This window comes from Marmota flaviventris, chromosome 4 (genome assembly GCF_047511675.1).
Source record: "Marmota flaviventris isolate mMarFla1 chromosome 4, mMarFla1.hap1, whole genome shotgun sequence".
Lineage (NCBI taxonomy): Eukaryota > Metazoa > Chordata > Mammalia > Rodentia > Sciuridae > Marmota > Marmota flaviventris.
In genome coordinates, this window is record NC_092501.1 from 286,659 (window position 1) to 309,715 (window position 23,057).

At 43.6% G+C, this 23,057-nt stretch overlaps 1 long non-coding RNA gene and 1 pseudogene across 1 annotated transcript in view; both read left to right on the top strand.

Annotated features, from left to right (window-relative positions):
• The window catches only part of LOC139705394 (uncharacterized), an 88,895-nt gene that overhangs the window by 43,305 nt on the left and 22,533 nt on the right, over positions 1-23,057 (top strand). Inside the window, exons 4-5 of the long non-coding RNA XR_011707261.1 lie at positions 1,262-1,424; positions 20,113-20,338. This is a non-coding gene — a long non-coding RNA (uncharacterized lncRNA). The remainder of the gene's footprint in view (positions 1-1,261; positions 1,425-20,112; positions 20,339-23,057) is intronic.
• On the top strand, positions 12,762-14,013 carry LOC114083666 (guanine nucleotide-binding protein G(I)/G(S)/G(O) subunit gamma-10 pseudogene; annotated as a pseudogene).

Consider the following 23,057-nt stretch of genomic DNA (forward strand, 5'->3'; position numbering starts at 1 on the left):
ACTAAGTTGGTTGGGAAAAAGCTATGGTCCCCTTGACTTACCCTGTGGAACCAGTTTTCAACAACGTGTATCAAAAAATGATGATGTCACATTTGCTGAATTTAAAGTCTCCAGGCTCCTTTTATTCATAGTTTCATAATGCACTAGGACATGGTAACAGATATACCCCTCACTGGGGCCTCCAGCCTTGCACCCAAGGCTGCCATGCACACTGGGAGCTCTACAGATCTTTTGCACTACAATTATCCATAGTGCTGCCCTGAATCCTTAATGCATTTGTTCATTTGGTCCCACTGCCCTGACCAGCTAGGTTTCTAAGGCCTCTGATTGATGCCATCCAGAAGCCTGACCAGCCAGAGGTTACCTGGAAGCTCATCACGGGAGACAACGAGAGTCCTCCACTTGGAACAACTGAGGGAACTTATGATCCCAGCAAACATGCTTTGTAAAACCTGTGCTGGCAAGGCAAGACTTTTGCAGAAGCACCCAAGACACTCCAAAATCCAAGGATGCAGATTCATCTATCTTGATGTACTTGAATGAGAAAAGGCTTTAGAAATGTTCATAGTTGTGTGCAGCTCTTTAAATGATTTATGTAACATCCATGTCATAATTTACTTTTGCATCTTGGCTTCTCCTCCTTGTTCTTGGTCCCCACAGTGGTGGCCATGGGCAATGCAGATTCCACCCAGCCTTGCCTTCTGCTCCCTGTTTCTCTGAAGCAGGCACAGTGGCCTCCGGATACTCCTCTCTGCTGCCCCCCTCTATGCATAGACACATTACACAGGTGTCACTGCCTCCCACTTGCCCAGCCTTAAATGTTATTGTTTAAATTAACTGAATGCTCAGTGGGTTAAAAACCAATACATGAGTGATGAAATAGTCTAAATTTCTATCCTGGCTTGAATATTTTGTGTCTGTGTGATTTTGGAAAAATGACCTAACTTCTCTGCTTTCTTTTTCTCTGGTGGTAGTAATTGTCCCTGTCGTAGGGAACCACAGGAACTACAGACAAAGCTCCAATGCAGTGCATGTCAGGAAACACACTCCAGGCATGGCAGCACTTGTTACTTTGAGTTTAATAATGTATGAAACAAGAGAAAGTAATGACAGTGACTTGTGGTGATGGGCAACTGACAGTGCAGAGGTAGCAAGGACCTTCACTCTTTCTGTGAAGAAGCTGAAGGACAGACACCAAGGTAGATGGGGCCTGGATGCTTGACACTGGTGACATATTCACACCTCTCCCCTTTTCTTGCAGAATGTCTCCCAGGACCTGTCCATCTACAGCTTTGGGCTGGAGTAGTCCCTCTTGTTGCAGACCTTGCAGGAGATGCTGGCTAACACGGTGGAGAAGTTGGAAGGGGCAAGTGCACTGGAGTATTTTAATGTGCTCAAATGCTATGGGATGGTGTCTCTTTTAGGTATTGGAAATCATGTTGGCAGAGATAAGTCAATGGCTTTCACTTGTGACTCCCTTGGGGTTGATCTTCTGCTTTCCCTAACCACCCTATCAAATCTTTAACTTGAAAACAGAAATCCAAGTGGAATGTGATCTGTGTGGCTGCCTCTTGTGCTCATGGAAGCATCCTTTCTTGGACCTCTGTGTGTCTCCCTGCATCTTCAGAGCTCTGACTGTTCCTGTTTTGACCAAATGTTTTGTGCATGGCTCTATCTTATTGATCATTATTTATTGTCATAACTTTAACTGTGTGGGTATGTTCTAAGCTGTTCTTTGTCAAGTAAAATTTCATGGCACTGTTACATACTTTAGGTAATGAAATCACGGTGATATGGCTTTAGTGAATTGTAAATTTGCAAATAGCTAATCATTTTCTTTTGAAAATTAAGACTTCTATTTCTGTCTACAAATTCAGATATTTTCCTTCAAAAATTTATATGATGATTTTAATTATTTTCTATGTGACAAGCTCTTACTGACTGGCTAGTGCCCATTTTTAACCAATGCATACAGTTAAAAGTTAAGCAGAAGGATAAATGGTCATCTTTTTGGGTCTTCTCTATAATTTTTAGGGGCATTCTAAGTGCTACACTGTTGTATAGTTTAATAAACTCGAGTATTTACAGGAATAGAACTAAAATATTTCTTTTTCATTAATGATCTCTGTATAGCTTTTATGATTGAATTGCTATCCTAGTTGGGATGAGTAAATAGATTAATAGTACATGGTTCCAAAAAAATGAATGATTAATTATGTTGTATCATATAGTTCTGCACCATCCACGAGCAAATACTGTATCTCTATAGTTTAACAAAATTTAGTGTCACAGCTTAGAACTTTAATCAGGCTGTGTATGAATTCTAAATTAAATTTTAACATACATAATTTGGTGAAAATCTCCTTAGGGAAGAGATGCATTTCATGGTGCTAGATCTTCCGTTCAGCTGATAGTATTTTTTAGGTAGAAAACACTGTCAAATAGCTCAAGGGAAAAGTGTCTAAAATTTTAGGAGGGAGAAAGATTCTTATTTAAGAAACAGTTTTGATGGTACCTAGGAGTGATATTCAAATATTTTACAACTGCCTTGGCATAAGTACCAGTGAATCAGAGTAAAGGCATAGTGCTAAAGGGCCAAACATGGACAGAATCTCAGAAACCATGAGCTCAAAATAAACTTTTACTCCTCTAAGTGGATCGTGTCAGATATTTTGGTCAAGGTGAGAGAGAGAGAGAGAGAAAGAGGAGGAGGAGGAGGAGGAGGAGGAGAGGGAGAGGGAGAGGGGAGGTGACACAATGACTGTTATGACTGTTATGGGCAAGGTGGGGTAAATATTTTCTAGAGCTCACCATGAAGGACATACCTAAGACCTCTCTGTGGTAAAATACTGACAGATGCATTTTACCATGGGGCAGAGCCAGGCACAGAGGCCTAGCAGTTTGAGGTGTAGGGATTTCTGTCCAGTGTGTGTAGGCAAGAGGGGAGAGTAGTCTGGTGGGCAGAGGGTGGCAGGAGAGCCAGGTGTGTGAAACAGGAGTTGAGTGTAGACTGACTGAGCTCTGATGAAACACCGTGCCAGTGAGAGAAGCCCACAAGTATGGGGGTCCTGAAGAAGGAGAGCCAAGAGTGGATAAACCCAGAAGGCCACCCTTCCCCAAGGCTGAAGGACATGCCTCAGGGGAGGCATGGAATGAATCACCTGGGTGGCCAGGGTGGGCCATCTGGAGCTTGTGGAAACATGCAGAGAGGATGGGGACACCTGTGTGAGCAGGGGACCAGATGCGAGGATCCTGTAAATACTGTTGCACTGACGGGGTTGCGGTGTTGTGGATATCCCTTTCTGTGGATACAAGCCTCGAAGGGGGCTTGCTGGGTCATCTGGTAGTTCTGTTTGATTTTTTTGAAACTCTTATGCCATTTGCCCTGATCCCCACCAGCTACAGAAGCATGGTTGCCTTCTCTCTGCCCTCTGATAGAAGCTGTCCTAATGGGCAGGAATTGTTCTCTCTCGTGGGGTGATTTGCGTCTCTGATGGTGAATGACATGGGTCAACTTTTCTGATGCCATTTTTATGTTGGGCAAATGTTGTCTCCAGTTCCACTTTCTTCTTGCTAGATCTTCCCACCCTCCAGATCCACTTCCTCCTTCTTTACCTGAGTGGGCCTCATTCCACTTTGCACCATAAAACTCATCCTTTTTCCCTCCATTTCTCTGTTTTCCTTTACTTCTTGCTTTTGTATTGAGAAATACAGTATTCCAAGTGGTAATGAACACACTAATGGGTTCTCATTTGCTTTATGTGTATTTTAATTTAAAAACCAAAGCCTTCTAAATAAACATATGCTTCCATAAATAGCACACAAATAACACACAGTATTTACATTTTGATGGCTCATGCTGTAAACACTATTCCACGGTTTACTTGTTCCCTCAGTGTCTAATTTGCAACCTCTCTCTGCTGTGTTGTGCTGTACATGTGATGTGTAGTCTGCCCCTGTTGCACGGTCCCGAGTCCACACTGCTGTCAGTCTTCTCTGACTTGGGAAGCTTCCTCTGCCCTTTTTGGTTCTTGCTTACTGATGAGTATTACAACACAATATAGTGTAATTACATTAATATCATTATTCTTTCTCTTAGATTGAAAAATCCTATTGTGCAGAAACACCATTTGAGTTTCCTCTGCATTCCAGCACTTGATGAGCTTGCACCCCATGCAGCACACAGTCAGCTGAATGCTGGAGGTGTGGCCAGGCGGTGTGGCAGCCTCTCCAAGGACAGGATGCACCTGTCTAGGGAGGTGACTTTCCATCTTAGGAGTGAATTTCCCCCAGGAGCCCATGCTTGGTTACAGAGAACTGTGCAGTGATGGAGGGGATCTTGACCTGCACTGTCCAGCTGGGATGTGACTGCAGATATTGTAAATGTGGCTGATTTACGGAGAAACTGAATTTTAAATTTCATTCATTTTTAATTAATTTAAATTTAAATAGTCATATGTGGCTTGTGTCAGAATGAAAAGAGCAAATGATGTCTGCTGATAGCGAAAAATAGTTTTTGTTGTTATTGTTGTTGTGTCCTTAAATGGTCATCCTGAAACTTAGGAATGATGAGTAATTTAGCAAACATTTAGCAAGGAGCCAAAGGAGCCTTCTGTGTTCTGGGTTTCTTCACCTTTATGGCAAAGCTGGTTACATCTCTTGATAGGCCCGTGAAGGAGACAAGACATCTCTGCAAGGCCCTTTAGCGAGTGCTCTTAGTAAAATGGTAGCAGTCAGTCTTCTCAGCCCTTGGACCTTAGTGTGTAGTGGGCAGGGGAGATGTGCATCTGACCTACAGCTCCTGCTCTTTGAGTTTGGAGAGGAGAGAGTGGACTGTTGCAGCCAGGGCACCCCCATCCCACCTGTGTTCCTGAAACACAATGTTGGGGTCATTGCTGGTTTTCTAGCTTGAGTACTGCTGCCCACTGTCTGAGAGTGCCAGATGTTTTAGCACCCTGAATGATGGTCTGAGCACCTTGCTCCTTTTTGGCCTTTTTGAAAGGTTTTAGGACTTGTGCTCTGTGTCTGGCTGCTTGCTGGCTCCCTCTTTTATTCAGCAGATCACAGGAGCCACTTCCCAAATCCCAGCTATGGTCTTGCTGTGTTGCTGCCCAGCTCCTCCAGTGTTCCCTCTTTCCTGGAGGTCAAAGCCCACTTCCTTGGAGGTGGGTGCATCCAGTCAGTCAGTGTCTCCCTCTCCCTTATGGGGGCCTGCTCCCTGGTGTTCTTGCCATTGGGGCCCAGCACATGCTCATCTCCCCCACAGGGTGCTCTGGGTGATTGCCCTTCCCATCCACAATGCTTCTGTCTTCCCTTCCTGCCCTACCCAGGTGGCCATGTCTCTTCGCTCTCCTTCCTCCCAGAGCTGTGACCCCAGTGCTCAGGCAAGCACTACCTCCATGTGGAGAAGGCCCAGCCTCCTCACTGCCCCTACATCTGTTTCTGCCCGAGTTTGCGCCTGGATGTCTTGATAGTTTTTGTTGTTGTTGTTGTTGTTGTATCCTTGATGAGTGCTTATGTCCAGGGGTTTGCTTTCTAGACTTTAAAACCGATGAAGAAAGGGGTGGTGTCTTGAGTATCTGGGTCCCCACAGCACCACCAAACCAAGCCTGTCAGAAGTTGAAGATTTGTTAAAACAAGTGAGGACGTTAACAGCAGCCTCTCAGTATCAGGATCTGGGTCCTTCTAGAGCAGGATCCTTTCCTAACGAGAAGGACCCCTAGACACAATGCGGCAGTTTCAACAGAGAAGTCCTTTGTGTATGAAACCACAGAATGTATCTCTTCTTCACAAATTCGCAGGTCTTTGTGTACCAAGAACTTTCAAATATTTGCCAAGTGAGGATGGCCACTGTGGAGAACACAGCCCCACTCATGATTCCTACAAGGTAACACTTGGAAACATGGGCTGCTTCTCATGTTGCTGGTGAAAGACAGCATCAGCTCCTGCTTCACTGAGTGTGTATGCTTGCAGCCCAAGGCTGAATTTAAAGTGAAATTTACCTTGTTGACTTCACTTTGAATTTTCTTCAGATTTAGGTGCAGTGTTGACACTTCTTCTTTTTTTTTTTTAATTTTAATATTTATTTCTTAGTTCTCGGCAGACACAACATCTTTGTTTTGCATGTGGTGCTGAGGATGGAACCCGGGCCGCACGCATGCCAGGCAATCGCGCTACCGCTTGAGCCACATCTCCAGCCCCAGTGTTGACACTTCTAAGAAAGCAACCTGCTTTTATTTCCAATTTGAGCCGCAGATTGCTGGTTAGCAGAGCTGTCAGAAATGTCTTTACCAGATATCATAATGTCGTGACCCTGCACAATGTGCCACAGAGCTTATTAAGAAAGATGCGCTGACACCCATCACAACACAAGAGAGGGTTTGATAAGTCATCAATGTGTAGAGGGAGTGCTGTTGATTTCTGGATTAAACTACAAAAGCACCTGTTGAGTGCTGCTCTGTGACCAAAAATGGGAATGGAACACAAGCTAAGAAGGGTCTGAAATTACTACAAATGGAAATCTAAAAATCCAGCTGTTTCTGGTTTCTATAGTGGAAAATTAAATTAGCACATTATCAAGCTTGTGGGAGAGACTGCACAGTGGGGCTTTTGTCAGAGCTGCAGGGAATGGCCCAGGAGGGGCATGGAGCTCTTGGGCAGATAATGTTTTATTCATGGTGAGATCTCCTTCCTCTGGTTGTCATTGCTATTTTTGCATCAAGGGAGAGATGGGTGCTACTGCTTACAGTGACAATGACATTCCCTTGGGGATTTATACTTTAAATTATGATGAGACAAAGAGAAGGGATGGGACTTCAGCAGGAGAATAAAGTGAATAGCATCCTTGCAGAAACCTGAAAACTGAAAGGAGCCAAGATCAGAGAGGGCTGGCCCCATGCACTCTGTGGCCACACAGCAATCCCTGGTGAAAGCTGTTTCTTCTGAGGCATGGTACCTGTAATGGGCCAAGAGGAGCAGCAGGGAAACTACCAGAAAACCTCGAATTACGTGCACATTTGGTGAAGTTATAATGCTTTGTTATCTATCGAGACCTTAAATAAACATCTGGACATTTCTTCTTAACTGGGAAAGCCAGTAGTGCAACATGGTATCTGTCCCTTTAAACAGCCCTTGATAAACAAGCAACACTCAGTGAATATGTTCTGGAAAATGTGAATGAGGCGAAGGCAATTGCTGTTCATCTGGTCCTTAGATAAGTATCAGATATTGAAAATCCAACACTGAGTGCATGGCTGCGTCATCATTGTTACCAGCCATGCTGATGGAAGTTTCCATTTGTATTATGCTTTTTAAAGACTCCAAGTATTTTGCCTAGATATTTGCTCTGGACCTCATAACACTGGTGGGGTTTGGTGATGTTACTCTCATTTTAAACATGAGAAGACTAGGGTAGCAGAAGTTCTTGGGTTATTACTGAGACCATGGTGAGAGTCTTACAGTTGGCAGCCAAGTGTTTCTAGGTACTAAAGCTAAAGAATCTTTCTCCAGTCAGTGCATAAGAAGAGTCCAGCAAGGAAGATGGCAGGATGCAGATGGATGGCATAACCTACACAGTGCTGTGCACCTTTCAGTCTCCTGAGTGACTCTTCTGTTTCTCATCTTGCGGAAGTGAGCACGGATGATGTCCTCTTCCGTTTTGGTGTAGCAGCATCTTCTTGGCTGGCTGTCCTCATTAAGCCCTCCTGGTGCTGCAGGCTTGGGAGTAGCAGTCTCCCCCTTGTCCAAGCTGTTGGGAGCCCTCGCCCCTGGCCTGCAGGGAGCCAGCCTGTGCTCAGGAACAGCTGTGCTCCTAGCACGCAGCTTCCAGTCTGGATCTTTAGTTGTTAATGGCATGAGGATACAGCTCTGCACCTTTTTGTTTTTCTTAAGGAAGTTTTTCTACTTGACAATTTTATTTTGGATGTGCACAGAGTACAAAGAGCTCCCATATCCCCAACACCAGGTGCCCATCACACACGAGTGAGTACATTTTTCACAATGCTGATCCTATGTGGAAGCATTAGAATCCAGGTAGGTGCTTCATTAACCCAGGGGTCTTTGCTTACCTTAGGTCCTTCTGTGTCACAGGACCCCCTAGAGGATCTACCATGCCCATTATGCTCCTTGGGACTGTGGAAGTTTCTCAGTTTTTGTGTTTTGTTAGTTATTTTGTTTGGTTTGGTCCTGGGGATTGAACACAGGGGTGCTCTAGTTTCAAGCTATATCCCAAGCCCTTTCTGGTTTTTATTTTGAGACAGGATCTCACCAAGTTGCTGAGGCTGGCCATGAACTTGAGATCCTCCAATCTGATCCCCAGCTGGGATTATAGGCTGGCTATAATTGATGAGCTGGATGGTTTGAGGAATGCTGATCAGGCATGTTGTAGACTGTCCCTTGGCTGGGATTTGCCTGATGGTTTTTCTCTTGACCACATTTCTGTTGGTGTTTGGGGGAAAAGACTACAGAGGCCCATCCCATGCTCTAGTTTTGAGGCTATCAGCCATAACCTTGACTACACTGCTGCTGTAAGCCTCTGTTACCAAGCTAAGGCAGTGTGAGTCAGGTTTCTCCAGGACATGGGTGACTCTTATTAAAATGGAAAACCCCTGGACAAGCTTAAACTGAGTTTATTTGAGCAAAACAAAAATGATTATAAATCAGGCAGCCACAGGAACCAGAAGAGGTCCAGCTATCAGTGTGACCAGACAGGGTGTATGGAAACTGAAGCAGGGAGTGGGGACCATGTGCCTGCTCTGTTACCACCTCCACTGACTGATGACTGATGGGACATCTTAACCATGTGGTCCATCTGGCCTGCGACAGGATCTCAAGGCCGTCATTGCCTGCTGCAGGTCCTCCTTCACAGTTTTCCCTTCTGAACTGTGCACATTGGAGTAGGTGCCAAGCAGGGCCCACCATGGAGGAGCAAGGAGCTGGGATGGAGCCTACTCCTTGAGGGTGGATTGTCTGCTGATTACTCAGATTTCTTCCAAGAGAGGGGACCCTCTACATACCCCACCTTCCTGCTTATGTCCTATGACTCCTGATACTTCTCTTGGATATTGACCTGGATATTATTGACCCACACCCTGTGTCACCTTGCCCCTTTGCTCCACTTTTGTCCCCAGGCATTTGTTTTTTTGGGGTGCTGCTGTGTCCCTTGACACCTTCCATCACTTTGTAGGACTCTTGTGTTCTTGGGTGTTTTTTTTTTTTTTCAGTGCTTCCCGACTTCTGGCTCCACCTGAGGCTCTGGGGACACCTTGTTTGTTTTCTGCCCTTGCCTCAAAGTCAGCTGTCACACCAGGGAATCCTGATTTGTCTTATCGAAGAGTGAGATTTGAGAATGAGATTTGGTGAATCTCCATTTTTACCAAGGGGATATTTGTAGGAAATGGAAAAGAGACAGGTGACATCAAGTCCAGCTGGGTCTCAGTTCACAGGCAGGCTGGGGGTGTGTGCTACTTTTACAAAGTCACTGAAGAGCAGAGCTTATGATTTTATGCCATCATATACAATAGTACACAATGTGATTGCCAGCTTTTCACATAGTTGAGAAAGAACAGATGCTTTCATAGATGGGCTTGCCTGAGTGGTGAGCCTGTGCTTGTTCCAGAACCCACAGTCCAGTGACCTAGTGACCCAAACTAAAGAGGGGAATATTATACTTATTGGGAAAGCATGTGATGTGTACATGCTAAGCATGTAGGAGGGCCAGCTTTTTAAACAGACTTATACAAAAGCAAAATGCATAAAAGGGAATCGGTAGTTAAATATAACCATACCAGCAAGTTTGAACTTGCATGACAAAGGACAGGAATCCAGACTTATGCTGGGAGGATGGTACACAAAGAATTCCTACAACAACAGTAAAAAGAACAAGAAATGGAAAATGAGAAGTGTGAGCTTCAGTAGGTAAAAAGGAAAATCAGAACAGCCAATCAACTGAGTGAAGTCCACCTCACAAGGCCTTGGGTTCCCCCTACCCCAGCACCCGTGAAGTAGAATTGCACAGGCCTCATGCCATCAAGGCAGGTACTGTGGGAGAATCCAAGGTTCCACCAAGGGTCAGCACTCGTGCCCACTGCTGTTGGGGTGAGTGGCCGGGCTCTAGGGGAGGGAAGTTTATAGAGCCAAACCCACCTTGATCGTGCTTCCCCAGGCCCTAGCAGTTCAAATTCTAAAGGTCTGTCCTGGAGGAATGCACACGGGACTCACAAGCATATGACAAGTAAGAATGCTCTACATTGTAACAGCAAGAAGCCCTAAGACCTAGGGCGCATAGGGGAAGGATGAATGGACAACAAGTAGCAGATGCTTAGGAGGGGAACTAAACAGCTTCAAAAAGAATGAATAAAGGGGCTGGGGATGTGGCTCAAGTAGTAGCACGCTCGCCTGGCATGCACGGGGCGCTGGTTTCGATCCTCAGCACCACATAAAAATAAAATAAAGATGTTGTGTCCACTGAGAACTAAAAAAATAAATATTGAAAAATTCTTTCTCTCTCTTTCTTTGAATAAAGTCTATCTTTTCAAATCTTTTTTATCTACTTTACAAAATGAATCTCTCTCTGAAATCCTTCTGCTGAAAAACAAAGTGTGAACTACTATTGCTCTGTGTGATAAAACATGGAGTAATGCAAAGTATTTTCTACATGTATATCCATGCGGTTGTAAAAGTATTTTTAAGGTGGGTAAAAACACTCAAGACACCATAGTAATGGTAATAATTGGGGATGTTTTAGGGAGGAAGCTTGGAAATGCAGAATAACATATATTGTGATGATATAATCTGCAATAAGAAGAATGGATTCCTGTATCAATAGTAAAATTTAAAATTAATTTTATTTACTTTTGTGTGGTGCAGAGGATCAAACCCAAGGCCTCACACATGCAAGGCAAGCAAGCACTCTACCACTGGGCTATAACCCCATTCCTGAAAATTAATTTTGAATAAAGAAAGAAAAACATTACAGATATCTCAGAAAAAGGAACGAACACAAATTTTAGCTCTTAACAAAGGCAAATAGTTTTTCTAACCATATTTGCCAAAGTTCCAAGAGCTGCCGTTGATTGCTGAGGAGAAAATAGCATTCATGTTTAGAAGTTGGTTCATTTTTGGCTAAATGCACCTTCATGCCCATAGCATATGGATCACTGTGGTTTTCATTTCTTGTTTCTTTTCAAATAGTTTTCTTGCTTCTGCTTCCTGCAGATTCACAACTCACTTCCCTTGCCTGCAGATTCACAACGTTTTCAGTATGCATTAAGATGAAAATGCATTGAGTATAAAAGCAATAATCTTCAGATAAAAGGGACTTATTTAAGAGGACAGTAAGGAAGAAACCTTAAGCAAGAACTTAAAGAGAATGGGTTGTTTCGCCAGAACTTCCGGGGTGCATTCCTCCCCCATGCCCCGGGCGCCATGGAAACCGCCCGGTTAACTCCCACCCCTCAGCACAGCCTCTGAAATTCATTCGTCCCCCTCCCAGTGAACCCTGGCAAGAAGATCCCCTGTGCTCTTCCTAGAGGATGGCCGAGTCAGAGATGGAAACCTTGCTGCTGCAAAGAGGCACGTGTGTCTGCTCATTGGTACCAGACAGAGCGCCTCCACTTTCAAAGAAAGAAGGGAAAATAGTCAAATAACCAAACATCTGTGTCATAATGTACCGATGACGTTCTCCATTCTTTGAACGCTCTATCATTCAATATTGGTTGAGTGAATGGCTACTTGATTCTGTGGGGTCCTGTCAATATAGTGATTCAATGTTCAACAGAGACTAATGCGGAGAGAAATGCAAAATGATCACCCACTTAGAAAGACAGGTCTCATTCAATAATATTACTAATAAATTATTTTTATATATTTAAGATTAAAAAATAATAAACACTGGTGTGTACCCTATTCAGTTTAAGAAATAAATTCTGGGCAGAGCTTAAGATTTCTGTACACTGCTTCCTAAACCCATGCTCTCCTCACCCCAGGTTAAGCCATAATCCAGAATGTGGTCTTTCTCATTCCGGTGCATTTTTCTATATTTTGAACTATATTTCTATATTTGAACTCTGTCTGTAGGTATAACTAAGCATCAAGTATTGTCCTGCATGATCTTAAACTTTTTATATTGTTAAGATTTCTTATTTGGTTTACAATACACTGTTTGAATAATAACAGCAGGGCTTGGCCTGTAGGCATCCCACAGAGATTATTTTGGAGAATTCCATGAAACTACCAGGGAGTAGTTGTGATATACCCAGAGTAAGTCCAATAATATCAGCTCAAAGCCAAAGAACCTTGCTAAGGTGTATTTACTGAATATTTGAATCCCCGAGACTGACAGCATAAGCCCCATCCATGGCCCTGTTACAAATTAGAAAACAGGGCCAACTCTACATAAGCAATTTCCTGCTAACAGCCTGGACAAGCTTCCATTTGAACAGTGAACCACCTGCACAACTATATCAGCATCCCTGTCATGTATTACCATATGCCAGGAACTGCACATGAATGGATACATTTAATTCTCATATAGTCATAGAAGGTCTGGGAGGTCAGGAATCCAGAAACAGCTTGGTTGGGTGGCTCTGGATCAGGGCTTCTCAAGCGAGCTCGGTTATTGGCTGGAGCTGTCTCATCGGAAGGCTGGACTGGAAGATCTGCTTCCAAGATGGAACACTCACATGGCTGTTGGCAAAAGGCCTGGGTTCCTCCTTGCATGAATCTCTCCACAGGGCTGCCTGAGTGTCCCCATGACATGACAGCAGGCTTCCCCCTGCATAAGTAATAGAGAGAAGAGAGGGAAAGATCCTCTTTGGAGAAACATCTATTCAAAACCTTAACCAATTTGAAAAATCCACCGTGTCTTCAGGGGCCAGCATGAACACCTGCCAGAGCCTGATGGAGCAGCTCAGGCTGGAGGTTGGGGTGGAGAGGATCATGGTCTCTCCAGGGGCCTCAGAGTCTCATCACTACAGGGTGCAGAATGGCTGCCAGAATGCTCTGCTGGTCTGTGTTCCAGTTGGAAGTGACCCCTGCCGGGAGCCCAGATCCTGAGCCTTACTCTGAAGAGTGCAGGGCAGCAATTGGTGGAGGAGGCCCTTCAGACACAATGTGATGAATGATGCCTTTAAGTCTCAAGAAAACCTTTTTCTCCAGCCAAATTACTTTGAGATATTTCAGATCTTCCTTGTGACTGGTCCTGCAGCCAAAATTCTACAGAAATTTGTTATTTTCCGCTCAAATAAGGAAACTGACTGAAGGAGTGGAGTTTTAAATAATAATGGCTCAATTCTTGGTAAAGTGCTTTATATGAAGATAAGCAAAAAAACTTACCATTCATCAGGTGGTGAACTGAAATATTTTATTGTTCTTTATATAAATTCAATTTTAATATATTAAAATTCATGACTTAAAATAAAAGAGAACTTAAAAGAGATATCCTCAGTCCTCTAGCAGAAATGAAATCAGGACTTTTCTCTGCTTGCATTCTGAGTAACCAAGACTTAAGCCTATTGCTACAAGCTCCTCCCCTCCTCCCATGAATGCTGAGGACAGTAACCTGGCTGTTCTGCTGCCTCTTTCCCCTGGAAAACATGACCTGTGAACCAAGCTACAGAAATCTGTAAGTGTACCTCTACCGCTGGGAGAGAACTAGAACTGAGACTGCTGAGGAATCCAGAAGAAGTGGGGACTTGGATGGTTTCTCCAGCTTCCCAGTTCTCAAGAGCAAACCCCATCAACCTATTCTACTGACTCCTTATTCCTGTGGTTCTTGTGCTTGAAGAATGGGAAAAACTCTCATGGACATCTGGTGTTTTCTTAATCAGTAGAGACATAAATGTTTCACTGCTGGTGCACAGAAGTTTCTGTGTTCCAGGTGCAATACTTGTGTGGGATGTCCTGACTAAGATTCCCCTGCCTCTCGCTCTTTTAAAGCTACAAAACAGAACACCTTCTGCCTGAAGGCACAATTAATCCTTTCCTGCCTCAACTATTTGCCCAGCACTTGGGACACACCATGGAGCAAACACATTTCCTGTGCTTATGGAGCTTATCCAGAGGTTGGGAGACCTTCTGCATAGATGGCTTTGTGACCCCTGCATTTCTACCACAACCCCTTATCCCTTCTGCTGCTGCTTCAAAGCAGCCACAGACAAATGGAACTGGCTGTGCTCTAGCATAACAAAATATGAATATTAATGTTAATTAATAGCAGGTGGGGAGCAGATTTCGCTGGAGGGCTGTACTTTGCTGATCTCTGATTTAGACAATAAACTTAATAAAAAGGAAACTTACAATATTATTAAAGGATAACAAAGAAAAGGAAAGGGATTTGGAGTGTGGAGCAAATGAGCCATGCAACTTTAAGGGACTAAGAAGGTGACACCTGGGAAAGTCTTGGAGAGTGACAGCCAGCCCTGGGCCCTGAGGGCGGTAGCTGTTCACAGAGGAGGAGTGTTGTCTTGGTTCTTTTCTGTTTATGTTCCTTAGGACAGCTCTTGCTTCTTCAGCCACTGCATGCCACCAGCCTGCCCCTCAGGACCCTCTGTCTCATCTTTTCTTGGTCAGCTCTAAACTGACCATGGATTGCTGGATGCTGCCTAGTTGATAGCTGTTCCCAGTTTGAGTTGGACATGGAGGGCAAGAGAGAATCAAAAATCTTCCTTCAGTTTTCAGACTGATCCCAAGATTTCTCATCCCCTTTATTAAGAAGTGGGGTACATATGGGTAAAGGATAAAACCATATTTTGAGTTTTGGATGTTATATCACTCACATGGCTTAAATAAAATAAATATTCTAATATTCTAAAAAGGTATTTTTTCTTCATTTTTTATGTTACCATGCTTTTGTGCTGTGTTTAAAATTTAACCAGAATCACAGTGCATTTCTTTTTATGTGTTTCCTAAAATTCCTACCTACTGACAAAAGCAGACCAGACTATTAGATGCATTTTCTGAAATAAAAAGAGGCCTTAGAGCAGGAAGCAGAGGCAGATTCCTTTTCTCCTTTTTCGGACTTTCAGAAGTCTTAGGAATCATCGCAGAGGTCAATGATGGGTGCCACTGGCAACTCTGTGTGAAGATTCTTGTGGGATTTAATTTTCTTGGATACCTGCTACAAATTTATTTCAAGTTTAAGTCGATTCAAGTGCAGAGTTCCTAATTCCATTAAATTTGTGACTGTCTCACACTGGCTAGAGGAATGGCATTACATAGGGTTCATTCCAGCTACACTTTTTTTTTTATTTTGCTTATGCCAGACCAAGATTGTTTTCTGTCTCTTTTATCAGAGCAAGAATAAGAATTAAAAAATAAAGCAGAGGGAGAAAGCTCCAGTGAGAGAGAGAGAGCATTTCCTGCCTCCATGCTAGAGGTATAAGGAGTAGCCCAACAACCTCACTCAGTTCTGCTGAGCCATAATGTCTGCCCTGCTCCACACAAGACTCCTGCCGCTCCCAGCACAGTCCTCACCTGGCAGGGTTCAGGTACAGGAAAAACCCTGTCACTCTTTGAGACTGTTTTTTTTCTGTAGTGCACAGAAACTGTGGTGCTTTAAAAATATCCCCCTTTATCCCAGACAAAGGAGCCCCAAGGTGGCACTCAAAGGCTTGTTCTACAGAAGCCCTGTAGGCTAGTTGAGAGCAGGAGGATAAATTCAATTTGCTAAATGGAAAAAAGGAAAAACTCACCAAGCAAGAGTACTTTGTCCAGCAAAAACTGTCTTTCAGAAATGAGGAGGAAGTAGGTGATGACTCTCCCAAAGAAACGCCATGTTCCCCACCTTGAGGTCTGTCCCTGGAACTGCTGAAGAGAATGAAGTTGAAGCAGACAAACAAAATTACTAATTAGCAACATAAAATATATAAAAGCACATATGGCAATACTATAAGTAATACTGAGTCAATTTTTCTCTCCAGTATGTGGAGAGAGAAAATATTTAAGACAACTATATATCAAACAGATTGTCAAGGTACGTAGTACAAAGTCATGGAAATGTTGACATCAAAAGCATAAAATGTGTGTTTTAAGTAGCTAGTCAAAGCACAGAGTTGTATACGATTGAGATTAAGTTGTTATCTGCATAAAATTGTCTAAGATTTTTATATAAGCTGTGGTAACCACAAAGCAAAAATTGACATCAGATCAGAAAATATAATAACGATGATTTTATTTTATATCCTGCTACTTTGCTGAATTCATTTACTAGTTCTAGAGTTTTCTGGTGGAGCTTTTGGGGTCTTCAAGATATAGAATTATATCGTTAGCAAATAGTGCTAATTTGAGTTCTTCTTTTCCTATACGTATCCCTTTAATTTCTTTCGTCTGTCTAATTGCTCTGGCCAGTATTTCAAGAACTATATTAAATAGAAGTGGTGAAAGAGGGCATCCCTGTCTAGTTCCAGTTTTTAAAGGGAATACCTTCAATTTTTTTCTGTTTAGAATGATGTTGGCCTGAGGCTTAGTGTAGATAGCCTTTACAATGTTGAGATATGTTCCTGGTTCCCTAGTTTTTCTAGTGTTTTGAATATGAAGAGGTGCTGTATTTTGTTAAATGCTTTTTCTGCATCTGTTGAGATGATCATATCATTCTTATCTTTGAGTCTATTGCTGTGATGAATTACATTAAATAAAATCAATAAAAAAAGATGATTTTAGAAATAAAAAAAAAATTGACATCAGAAGCACAAAACACAAATAGAAGAGAGCCTAAGCATACCAGGTGCTGTGGGTTGAGTATGTCCCAAAGGTTCACATGTCATTTGCATGAGAGCATCAGTCTAGTGTCTCTGCTTACTCACTGTCTTAGTTCCCTGACACTCACAACTCTTCCCAGGCAGGAAGGGGAGTTTAGCAGGCAGTACCACTCAGGGTACACCCAGGGATCCATGGTCTGATTGCCAGGGCTGGAGTTCTGGACCCAGCAGTCACTGGTTTTGTGATTACGTTGGGCAAGTCACTTAAGCTCATGAAACCCCAATCAAGTCCTGAGCAACAATAGGATGTACTTTTCAGGATTGCCGTGGAAGGTTATACAGAACAATGTGGGAAGCATTTGACCCTCACTCAGGATGGCTCTGCTCCATCACATCCCCATGAGCACTGAGCTGCTGCCTATGGGATCCAGGACCCGGCCAGAATCAGGATGCCTAAAAGTCAATAGTCAAATGTGTAATACTTATCATTAACCATGGCAGTTCTATTCTTTAAAGTCACCTGGAAACCTGAGCTGGGGAGTGTTGGGGTGTTGATCCTAGTAGCAGCAGGGCCAGATGCCTTCCAGCCTCTGGTTGTACTTGCTTGCAGCCACCCACCAATATGTCACCTTGTGGCATGTGTGCTTCTGTTTGAGACATCTTAATTGATACACACTGCTAATTGGTTAGCATGAAACAGGGCCAGCAGCACACACCTTGTGTTGGAAGGGAGATTCTTTGATGTGTGTGTTCTCTGTGAGGAAATCTCAGCCTTCCTTTTCTCAGGAGTGCAAGAGCACTTCAGCATGATATATGGAGGGTGTTTAAACAGAGCTCTAGGCAGGTGGAGAAAAAGACACTTGTTTTTAGTGTCTTTTTTACAAAAAGGAACATGGAGGCCTCATTCAGCCTCAGCAGGGAGCATAGCTATCAGGTGGCTCTGGGCACATGGGCACTGATTTGGGGGTTACAAGTAAGTTTTACAAGCAGTAAACTTGCAAAAACAGAATATGAATAATGAAGATTGGCTACACCTAAGGTGGTAACTTCTGGAAAATGTTCACTGTTACTATTGCTGTTATTAGAATGGTACTGAAGGACAGGGACAGAGTGAGACCTCCCTTTCATCTGGCAGTTCTTCAGGGTGCCCCGGGGAAGCTTGGGGAACAGGAATCCGTCTCCAGGTTGCTCTGTGCCAACCATCCCCCACTTTCCTCCCATACTTTCTCTTTTCCTTTCTTTTCTTTTATACTTCTTGCCATTTGCAAGGGTCTGGATTGAAGTATAACAGTGGCTACAAAGACCACATGCCATCTCCCATCTCCTAAGAGCTGTAGTGCTGGGTGCTGGGAGGATAAGACAGACATGCAGCTGCCAAGCTGCAGGAGGCAGGTGACCTCATGGACACATTGCTGAGCCCAGTTGGAGATCCCCACATCATCCTGCTGACCTCCTTGTCCTTCTTGGCCAGGAGACTCAGTCATAGGAACAGAAACTTGAGCACTGGCCAGAGTTCAATTCTGTGGGTATTCCTCAACACAGATCCCACCTTGACAGATGTCTAGGGTCATCAGGGAAGTTCTTTGATTTTTCCCTTAAATTCTCTTAAGCATCTACCTTTTCTCTGAGTGTAATTTCCTTATTGGTTATGTTCCTGCATGACAGAATGCCTTTCTGGAGAGGATGAATTGCAAACATCACTTACATTTGTAGTTAAAAAAATAGCATCCCATGGTTTGAAGATGATACAATACCAAAACTCTGTTCCTGCACACTTCCCAACTTGGCCAGGTAGAAACAAGTGCAATGTGGCCAGAGTGCATGCCCAGTGTGGGCCTGCCGAAACCAAAATCCAAGGCAGGGTGACTTCCAGCCAGGCCTGAGACCTCTGATGACTTCATTGCCACTGCAGTATATTGAACTCCCTGTCACTAGTGTGTCCCAACCTACCTGTAGGATCATGATGGTCATATGTCAGGAATCATGGATCTCCTGAACTGTGGAGTTGCTGTACTGAAAGGTAGAGGGAGAGAGAGGGCCTTATTTTAAGGAACTGGCTCACCAACTTTGGATAGTAGCAAGTTTAATGTGATGTGCAGGGCAGATTGCAGGCTGGAGGCCCAGGGAAGTGCTGAGGTTGCAGCTTAATCTGGAATCAGTCTGCGGGCAGAGGTTTCTTTTCCAGAGGGAAGCCCAGACTTATCTCCTAAGGAATTTCATTTGCTGAGGCCCACTCACATTATGGAAGGCAATCTGCTTGACTCTCCTTCTGCAGAATTCAGTGTCAATCACATCTTTAAAATACCTTTGCAGCAACATCCAGGCTGAGTGACCATGTGGGCACCATAGTCTGGCCATGTGGACATACAGGATTGACCATCACACTCCCTTCCTCTCGCCAGGTATCTTCAAACCCAACACCCATGGGTCAGTCTGTGATTAAAACTCAGGCCTCAGAAAAAAAAAAAAAAAAAAAAAAACACACCCTTCCACTGTGCTTGGCATTTAAGTCACCTGCTGAGTTGATGGTTGACCTGAGGAATGTGAATTCTGTAGTTCCAAGAGGAGGAGAGTGGGTCAGTTACAGACTCCCTGGTCCACTCAAGGGCAGGTTCAATTGCAAGGTAGCCTGGTATCTGCTGCTTTAGGAAACTGTCAAGCAGGAACTAAAGTTAACACAATGACATTGAGTCAGACAACAGGTTTGATCTGTGCCTCTGGGGTCCTCCTAAAACCACCTGGGTAAGCTCCTGCACAGCAGCTCCCACTCTCACCCCCGCTGCCAACCCCCCCACCCCCGTGCAAGACTAAACCCCCAGCCACAAGGGGGCTCTACCTTACTGTTATCCAGGGGATGTCACAGTGGTGCACTTTCAGTCTTTCTCACTAATTTTTAAGGTGCTTTGTTCCTACTCATCTTTATAGACTTTCAAAGGCTCCACATTCCTCTGTGGTTCCTATTTGTTTGTCCTGGATAAAGGCCCTTAAAGATGGATTTCCACTTCTGTCATAACAAACTTCTCTCTTTGTACTTAGAAGTCTCCATAAAATCATGGGCACAGGTGGATTATTAATACCAAGTCCTTGTTCTTCCCAAATTGAAAACTCTAACGTTCAATCGACACAGTACACTTCCTTTCTCCCTCTCTCCTCCTCTTTCTCCTTCCTTCACACAGCCTCCTTTCTTTCCTTCCTTCCTTTTTTTTCTTTTTTGTTTTAGAAATTGTATTTTTCCTGGATTCTAAACTGGCAGTTGGAGGATTAGCTGTTAACTCGAATTCTAACTGCTCTTGAAGTTCATTTTTTGTCTTTAAATAACTCCCAGGATCATTAGCTTGAGAAGATTGTTATTACCAGTAATTGTTTCAATGCTATAGAAATTATTTTCATTGTGAATTAATTTCTTTCTTCTGAATAGAATAAAAGCCCAAGATCATAGGCTGGGAAATGGCTTCAAAGCAGAGCAGCTGAGGATGACCTACAAACCCCTGACCAGTGCCTCTTAATGCTTCTGTGAAGGTCCTCGAAACCAGGGAAGACTGAGATACCATGACTGTTCAGAGGAGCCCACACAACATGACCACGCCCCATAACATAGTATCCTGGGTGGGATTTGCAGACAGAAGAAAGACAAGAACTACAGAGTGAGTAACACTTGGACATTAGTCAACATGTCAGTGTAGATTCATTGATTGTGACAGATGTTCAAAGCCATGTCTATGCTAACCATTGGTGAAACTAGCTGAGAGGTATCATTAACCTTTCGCACTATCTTTTCAGTTTTCCTATAAACTAAAACTGTACTAAAACTAAAAGTTTATCTTCAGAAAAAAACCTGGGCATGGGGCACAGGAGGTACTTTCATTTGTCTGGTGCTGGGAGAGTGAGTGGGAGGTCATGTGGGAGATGCCGATAATAGGAGTGGATCGCATCACACAGGGCCTCAAGGCCTGCCTCGGCCTCATGCTCCACCCAGTATGGACGTGGGCAGTTGTGCAGAGGCTCTGAGGGGCACAGCAGTGTGATGGGCGGTACATCCCAGGCCATCGGAGTGGTGTTGAGAAGGAGGGTGGGATGCGGAGTGACAGGTGTAGCAGGAGATGTGCTCCAAGCTCAGCAGGAAGAAATGAGACCTGGAGTAACTCACTCCAGGAAGGCAGGGAAAGGAGCTTATGGACATGAGAGTTTTGAGGAAACAGAATGGATCAAACTTGGTGACAAGCTATGGGGATAAAAGGGGGATAATTTTTTTCCTTCCACTCATTCATTTAACAAAAATTCACTGGGAGCCTAGCACATTTTATCACCCAGCTCAGGGTTCTCACATTCATAGGAGGGAGGCAGACCAAGGACACACTAGGTTCTTGGCAAGGCCCTTTGGTGGTGAGAGCATGTTGGGATACCATGTTTATCAAAGCCATGGTCCAAGAGGGGAACTGACCATTCTGGAGTAAAATACAAAATGTGGCTGGCAGGAAAAAGGAATTGAGCTACTGAATCCAAGTAAATTGCACACGTAGATTGAAAGCTTGGCCAGTAGACAGGAACAGAGCTGTGTGCACTCTGACCACAGGATTGAGGGCCACAAGGAGCAGGGCCAAGCCTTGTGACCACTAGGCAGAGGGCCTGGTTGGAGGCTGCCCGGCTCACCCTCCACTCTCCTTGCAGTGGCAGGGCCTCCCATTCCCAGTGGTGATCCTCAGGTAGACTCCACAGGTGAAGAGAGCAGCAGTCAGAGGCAGAGGCACTGTGGTCTGCAGCTCCACCATTAGGGGATGGGCTGTGCAGAATTAGGAAGCTTTTTTGAAGAGAAAGATGTACCTGAGCCTGTGAGCTTAGGAAATTTTCTGCATGCTGTCAGTCTCCCTGACTGGTCAAGCCAGTGAAGGTAGAAACCTGTTGTAGAGTGTCCACTGGCCTCCTCCGTCTGCTAAACAGCATCCTTTTGTAAAAGAGGACACAGCTGAAAGGGAATGATGCCTGTTCTGGTATCCATGAGGTTGTCTGAGGGCTGGGGCAAGCATAGCTCCCTTGTCCTTCCTGTCACCTGGAGGATCCAGAGAGGGAGTCTCGCTTTAAGAAATGGAAACCTTTTTTTTTTTTAATTTAATTTTTTTTAATACATGACAGCAGAATGCATTACAATTCTTATTACACATAACACAAATTTTCATATCTTTGTATACAGAGTTATGTTCACGCCATTTCATGTCTTTATAAATGTACTTTTTTGCATTAAAAATCTTATCACACCTCATTATCACACCTCTTATCATACCTCAGTTTTTCATAACTCTGGTTGTATATAAAGTAGGTTGACACCCAATTTGTGTCTTCATCCTTGTGCTTTGGATGATGATGTCCATCACATTTCAGCATTCTTGCTAACCCCTGCCTCCTCCCTTTCCCTTCAACCATACTTCCCTATATAGAATTCACCTATTTTTCCTGTGCTCCCCCTCCCTATCCCAGCCTCTATGAGTCAGCCTCCTTATATCAGAGAAAACATTCGGCATTTGTTTTTTGGGGGGATTGGCTAAATTCACTTAGCATTATCTTCACTAATGCCATCTATTTACCTGTAAATGCCATGATTTTTTCTCTTTTATTGTTGAGTAAAATTCCATTTTGTATGTATGCCACATTTCTTTATCCATTCATCTACTGAAGGGCATCCAGGTTGGCTCCACAGTTTAGTTATTGTGAATTGTACTGCTTGTATCAACATTAATGTGACTGTGTCCCTGTAGTATACTGTTTTTAAGTCCTTTGGGTATAGTCCGAGGAGAGGGATAGCTAGGTCCAATGGTGGTTCCATTCCCAGTTTTCCAAGGAATCTCCATACTGCTTTCCATATTGGCTGAACCAATTTGTAGTCCCACCAGCAATGTATGAGCCTGCCTTTTCCCCCACATCCTCGCCAACACTTATTGTTGTTTGTCTTCATAATAGCTGCCATTCTGACTGGAGTGAGATGATATATTACAGTAGTTTTGATTTGCATTTCTCTGATTGCTAGAGATGATGAGCATGTTTTCATATATTGATTATATATCCTCTTCTGAGAAGTGTCTATTCAGGTCCTTGGCCCATTTGTTGATTGGGTTATTTGTTTTTTGATGCTTTTTGAGTTCTTTGTAGGCCCTAGATATTTGTGCTCTATCTGATATGTGAGGGGTAAAAATTTGCTCCCAGGATGTAGGCTCTCTGTTCACCGCATAGATTGTTTCTTTTGCTGAGAAGAAACTTTTTAGTTTGATTCCATCCTATTTATTGATTCTTGATTTAAATTCTTGTGTTATCAAAGTCTTATCAAGGAAGTTGGGGCCTAATCCCACATTATGAATATTAGGGCCTAGTTTT